This window comes from Psammomys obesus, unplaced genomic scaffold (genome assembly GCF_907164565.1).
Source record: "Psammomys obesus unplaced genomic scaffold, mPsaObe1.curated_primary_1811, whole genome shotgun sequence".
Classification (NCBI taxonomy): domain Eukaryota; kingdom Metazoa; phylum Chordata; class Mammalia; order Rodentia; family Muridae; genus Psammomys; species Psammomys obesus.
In genome coordinates, this window is record NW_026585987.1 from 5800881 (window position 1) to 5806880 (window position 6000).

At 45.8% G+C, this 6000-nt stretch overlaps 1 protein-coding gene across 1 annotated transcript in view; it reads right to left on the bottom strand.

Moving 5' to 3' along the window:
- Nucleotides 1–1838, bottom strand: part of Prlr (prolactin receptor) — a 199129-nt gene extending 197291 nt beyond the window's left edge. Inside the window, exon 1 of the mRNA XM_055601031.1 lies at nucleotides 1628–1838. The gene's annotated coding sequence lies outside the window, so the exon portion shown is untranslated. The remainder of the gene's footprint in view (nucleotides 1–1627) is intronic.
- Between the last annotated feature and the right edge of the window lie 4162 nt (nucleotides 1839–6000).

Sequence of the window (6000 nt, forward strand, 5' to 3'; positions counted from 1 at the left end):
TCAACCAGTTGGCCTGAGGAACATTGGCTCATGTGGAAACTGACCCCCCCCCCCGCCCCCGTAGGCCGCTTTCCAGTGCTGTTTGTGGACAGAAACCTCCAGGGTAGTGGTTCTCAACCTGTGTTTGAGGGTCTCCACAAGATGAGGAGCGTACTAAAGGGTGGCAGCATTTGGAAGTCTGAGACCCACTGTTCTAGGGTAAGACATTAAGAGTGGAGAGGAGGGGTCCTCTGGAAGCTCCTAGACTGGTGAAGACATGGAGGACACACAGAGTGAGTGCCCTAGGAAGAAGCGCTGTCTCTCCCAGCAGCGCAGTTGCTTCAGACCCTGCCAACACTACCAATTATCCCCACAGCCTGCACAGCCAGCAGCAAAAGCTTGGCGGGATGTGCCTGTGATAGAGCATCTTTAAAGGGATTTTCAGGCACGGACAACAGGGGATGTCCCTGTGAAACTCTTCATCTGTCCCTTAACACAGCTTCCGCCCTGGGGAAATGATCATCAATTCTCAAAAGGACCCCTACTTTGAAAACGCCGAATCAAAAATTAAAACGTTCCCGTTTCCTGCACTGTCCAGCACCTCTATTAACTTACAGAAAGAACGATTAGTTTCCCGACATTTTGAAGGGTAAACTGAGGCCATAAGGAGGTAAACACCCAAGACTGTATGTAGTGCCAAGGGAGGCAGAGCTAGGATTGGCCAAGACACTCAGGTGGGAAACCTTTTCCAGCCAATTCCATGAATGAAGATCAAAGGAAGCTCCTACCCCGGTGAGATTAATTAACAGGTTGCAAACATTTTCAAGCTCAATCACAAGCTCGTATTTAGAGAAACATGGCTTGCTTCCCTACCACACAGGTAGGGGTCACTAACAGGGTATTTTTTCTGCTCAAAAATCCACAAGCACAGCCCTTGCCTTCCCCTGCCTCAGCTGTCCCAGTCTGGGTTGGGGAGTGTATCCCCCTTCTCTGATCCCTGAACCCTGGCTATCTGTTCTAGCAGTGTGTCCCTACTTCCAGCCCTGGGGCTTGAATTCCTAGAGAAGGGACATGCAGGTTAAGGCTGGGAGAGCAGCCCTGCTCCTACTCAGCGGCCTCGGGGGAGGGGGGCGGGGCGGGGGCGCCGAGCCTCAGGTAACTCACTATCCCCGCTGGACACCCACCTGGGCAGCCGGCGGGGAGATTGCCCAAGTTAGCTCCATCTCGCCTGAGCCCTTTCCACTCTCCTCACTATCTCCCCAGCTTTTCATTTTGACACAAACCACCCGCAACCCCAGAAATCCCACAATCACGCTGCCGAAACTCGTTCTCAAGGGCGCGCTTGCAGGTATATTTTAAAATACGCCGAGCGCAGTTGTGAAAGCTGGGGTGGGTGGCCAAGCACCTTGGCATATTATTTAGCTTCTCTGGAGAGGGGCATCAAAGCTTGGCTTCAGGCACGGTCACAGCACGGGATGGGATTTCCTCGCACCCGCAGGCTCTCGCTGCTGGCTGGCACTTGCCCAAGCTGTCCACGCCTGCAGCCAACTGCTCTGCTCCCACACGCAGCCTCGAACCCGTGGCCGGGGAGAGCACCCGCCCGCGCCGCCCCTGGCCGCGCGCAGCCTTGTTTGCCCTGGGTACTCACTTTTGCTGGGGAGAAAAGTCTGCCATACCAGGTGGTGAGCACTTCCTGCAAAGGACGTGAGCTTTAGCACCGCAGGTGAAGCTGTCTCCTGAGCCCTGGGTAAAATCCCGATCGCAGGAGAGGAGCGAGTAAGACAGAAGAGGAAGGCGGGGAAAGCCCAGCCCAGAAGACCCGGCAGGCAGCGTCTGGGGGTTTTAGTCTCTGCTCCCAGTCGCCAGCCGCGTGTCTCTGAGAAGAAGCTCAACTCGGTGCACTTGTTCACTCTTCAGTAGAGGAGGAGTCAGTGTTGCAACATGCTTGTTCCTTGCTGGAGGCAAAACAGTGATTTTCTCCAGCACGCAAAAGGTCCAGAGCCTGCCAATTTTACAAGGTGACGGAGGTGGTAGGGGAGTCGGAATCCAGAGAAGAGGGGGACAAGAAAATTTCTGATTCCACCCCTCCCCGGATCCGTTTTACAGGATCAGTCTTCCATCAAGACTGCACGAATGAATAGACGAAACAATACTAAAAATGCCCTTTAAGTCGAGTGACCTCAAAGATGAGATTTCTCTCAGTAGCCGAGATGAGACTCGGTGTCAAATTTCTTTCCTTATTTCCCAGCAAGCAATGCTGAGCAGCAGCTTGACAATGCTTGAGGGGGCTCCAGGGATTTGAATCACACCTTCCCTGAGAAGGAGGAGTCAGAGAAAAGTGGCAAAGAGAGAATAAGCAGGGACCCAATGAAGCTTTGCTTTCTTTTTAACAGCAAAACTTCCAGGGCTCTGCATTATGCCCTGCCACGTCAAAATACTACAGAAACACCAACAACCTCAGGAACCCACAGGATTCTGCTGTTTTCCACAAGTACAGAATTTATCTCCTCAAAAAGACTGCATGATTTGAATGCTATTGTATTCTGTCTTTGGTATTAGCCAGATCACTGCTTTTGTCTTGTACCCCTCCCCAATATTCTGTTGCAAACAAAATATTCAAAACAAATACAGCTGCTTGAGTTCTCTCTGAAGAGGTAAGTAGGTAACGTTTGATGCCATTGATTAATATTGCGTCCTATTGTTATGTAACTCAGAGAACCACTGTGAGTTATTTTGAACAAGCCATTGAGTTTTCTTTCTTTTTAAATCATGGAAGCCATGTCCTTTCTTCCTTTGATTTGACTGACGCTTTGCAATAACTAGCAAATCATATTCATCAGTGGCCTTCTGCCAAGGCTTCAGGAAGCCACTGAAAATCCCAGATGTTCGGGCGATCCGATCCTGTTGCATTACAAGTGACACCTGCATGGGCTTAATGTTTGCTGCTCAATGACATGTCCTGGAGAAGGTAAACCACGATCTACCTCTGCTTTTCAGGATGAGTCCGGTGCGCACCTGCCATGCACAGGGCATGCAGGCTTCTGACGACTGAGGTGTACTTTTGCTCATAATTATTTTTGGGAGGGTAAAATACTTGCTCATTTTCAAAAGTCATGAGTACCATCTCCAAGAGCAAAACACAGACATGCTTTAGAGCCCAAGTTTTATCCCAATTAACCCACTGTTAAGTTGAAAACACTTCAAGGAAAAAAAAAATTGAATCAAGACACCTGTTGGACACCATAGCCTACCCTTACCTATCCAGCCTACTCAGAACATGTGTATTTGCCTGAATGTGGAGAAAGTTCTCCAACACAAGACTTATTCGATGCTTGCCTAGGTTCATCATCATCATCATCATCATCACATTACTGAAATATCAAAAACATCTGGAACCATCATGAGTTGGTGATTGTATTTCTGTACGACCTTTGAAAGGTTCTGTAAGACCTTTGAAAGGCCAGAAATTACTCAGTAACTGCAGTTTCCCTGGATGTTCTATTTTAACTGATAATGAAAAGAGAATCACCTTTGGTAACTCAAAACTGTTAGCTTTCCTTGTCGATGCCACAGGTCGGTGCTCCCGTGCTCTACAGCACAGGATCAATGAGCAATCCACATATTATCTGGAGAGAAGCTCACAGCTTTCTGCTTGCCACGCAACATATACACCATCCCCAAGCCACAGGCATTCACAGTCTCGGGCTTCCTTGCACACTCCGGTGTGTTACTGAGATGACGAAGGAAGTCATCGGTAAGCATGGCTTTCCTCTTGGTTTCACAGCTGCATTGTGACTCTCTCCCTCTCTACACATGGCGGACACCATTCACCCCTTTTCTTGAACTCTCTTTTTGCTTAGGTCTGCATCTGACTCACTGTATGGACTCCTCCTTTTTGTCTAGCCCATTCATCCAGCTGTGTCTTGGACTCCCTATCTCCTCCCTGCCTCCAAGACCTTGTTACACACTTCAAAGTACGGCAAAAACATGGGAACTGGCAATGATTTGGATATTACTATTCATTTGACTTCTGTGAGCTTCACTTACTGTAAGGCTCAGTAGGGGAATAATAATGCAATAGAGTATGAAAACTGCCAGCTATGCTAATAAAAAGTCTTACAATATTAAGGGTTTTGTTTGTTTGCTTGTTTTGTTTTGCCTTCTTGTTTCCTAACCATTTTCCTGGCATTTTTTTTTCTCTATCCATGAGTTTCACTTCAGAGACCTCCTACATCTTTCCTGGGCAGGCTGACACTTTGGATACATTTACAACCTAATTTACTCCCTTCTTCCTTTGTCAAACTTAGGAAAGCAGTCTACATTCACAGCTTTTTACTTAGTGATTCTCAGCCTCTGGGGAAGACAAGCAACGCGCAAGGAGTATCCAAATGTCAGTGCCTGAGTGCCCCAAGAAAAACTTCCAATCCAAGAGGTTCAGGGTGAGTTTTCTCCTCCTACAAAAAGCATCAACTACGGCTGTTCGGTTCACTCTTTTGTTCTTTGTCTTCTGCCATGGCTGCTCCCTGGTCAGGCTGTTCTTGCCTTTCCCCAGCTCTCTGCCACACCCCTCTTCTGTGAGCTGTCTTGTAGGGCCCCCAATTTTCTCTAGTTCCTCCTGTCTTTCTGCTATCTCACAGCACCCCTTCTTTCTCTGTTTCCTTAAGTGGGGGCACTTTGATCCCTAGCCCTTCATTCCTCCTCCTTTAAAGATTACTTTTCTTTCTTTAAAACAATAGGAAATGTTGAAAGATTACAATAGTTAGAAGGAAATCATACACAATCTTGGTACTCTTAACAAAACAAAATCTTACATCTATATTTGTGGAGTACAAAATAAAAACAAAAATCCTTCCAAGTCACACACCATTTCTTTTTCTTAGTCCCATCTCCAGAGAAAACCATCACTGGTGTCTTTTTTCAATTGTACACATATTTATCTATTAGCACTAGTATATATATTTAAGCTAAAAATGCATTATTTTCACGGTTTGTCTCTTTCGGTTCAACAATATAATTAAACAAAGTATTTTACAATCTCTCTGCCCTTTCTTCTGCAATCTTCCTTGAATCTTAGCTGTGGAAGTTGTTTTGTAGAAGTGTTCCTTTGAAATGGACTCCACAACTCTGCATTTTGATTGGTTGCGATTTATTGTAATTGTCTCTGTCTGTTGGCAAGAGAAGTTATCCTGACAAGGACAGTGGCAATAGCCTCATTGCTACACCAAACACTTCAGGGATCTTGTGAGATTTTGTTTTCAGAAGCTGCACCCCTAAATTTTCACCAGCTGACTTCCTAAGCATGAGCTGAACAAGAACAATAGATGTGCTAGTATAGACAAGGTTAGCAAGGGGAACCCACAAGGCCCCAGCCCTACACACAGAGAGCTACAGGAACTAAAGAATACCAAGAGAGGGAGAAGTAATCTTCCCCAGAGAAGAGCACACCAGTTAGTTATCCAATGGCGAGCAGTCAGTCCTGAAAACATATATAAACTATAAACGTAACATTATATAGACTGAGTAGGTTGTTTTTATGTATTTAGAAATACATGTGGAAAAGGAAATGTGTATATATATATATATATATATATATATATATATATATATATATACACATACACACAGAGTCAGAGAGGTGTATATGGGAGTGTTTGGAGGGAAGAAAGTGAAGAGGGGGAAATGAAGCAATTATATTATAATCTAAACAAACAAACAAAAAAACCCTTATGCTCCTGGGGGTTTGAATGAAGGGTGCATACACCCTAGGCAAGCATCGCCAGGTCTATAGCTTGTCTCTCAAAGCTCAACACCATTATTTAAATGACGTTGCTGCCTAGAGTTGTTTTTTTTTTTTTTTAACGTTAACTTGCAAGCCTCTAAGATTTCATTAGTTTTATTTTATGTATATGAGTGTTTTGCCTACATGTGTAAATGTACTCCATGTGTGTGCCTGGTACCCGAGGAGGCCGGGAGAGGGTGGATCCTCTGGAGTTACAGATGGTTGTTGGCTGCCCTGTGGGT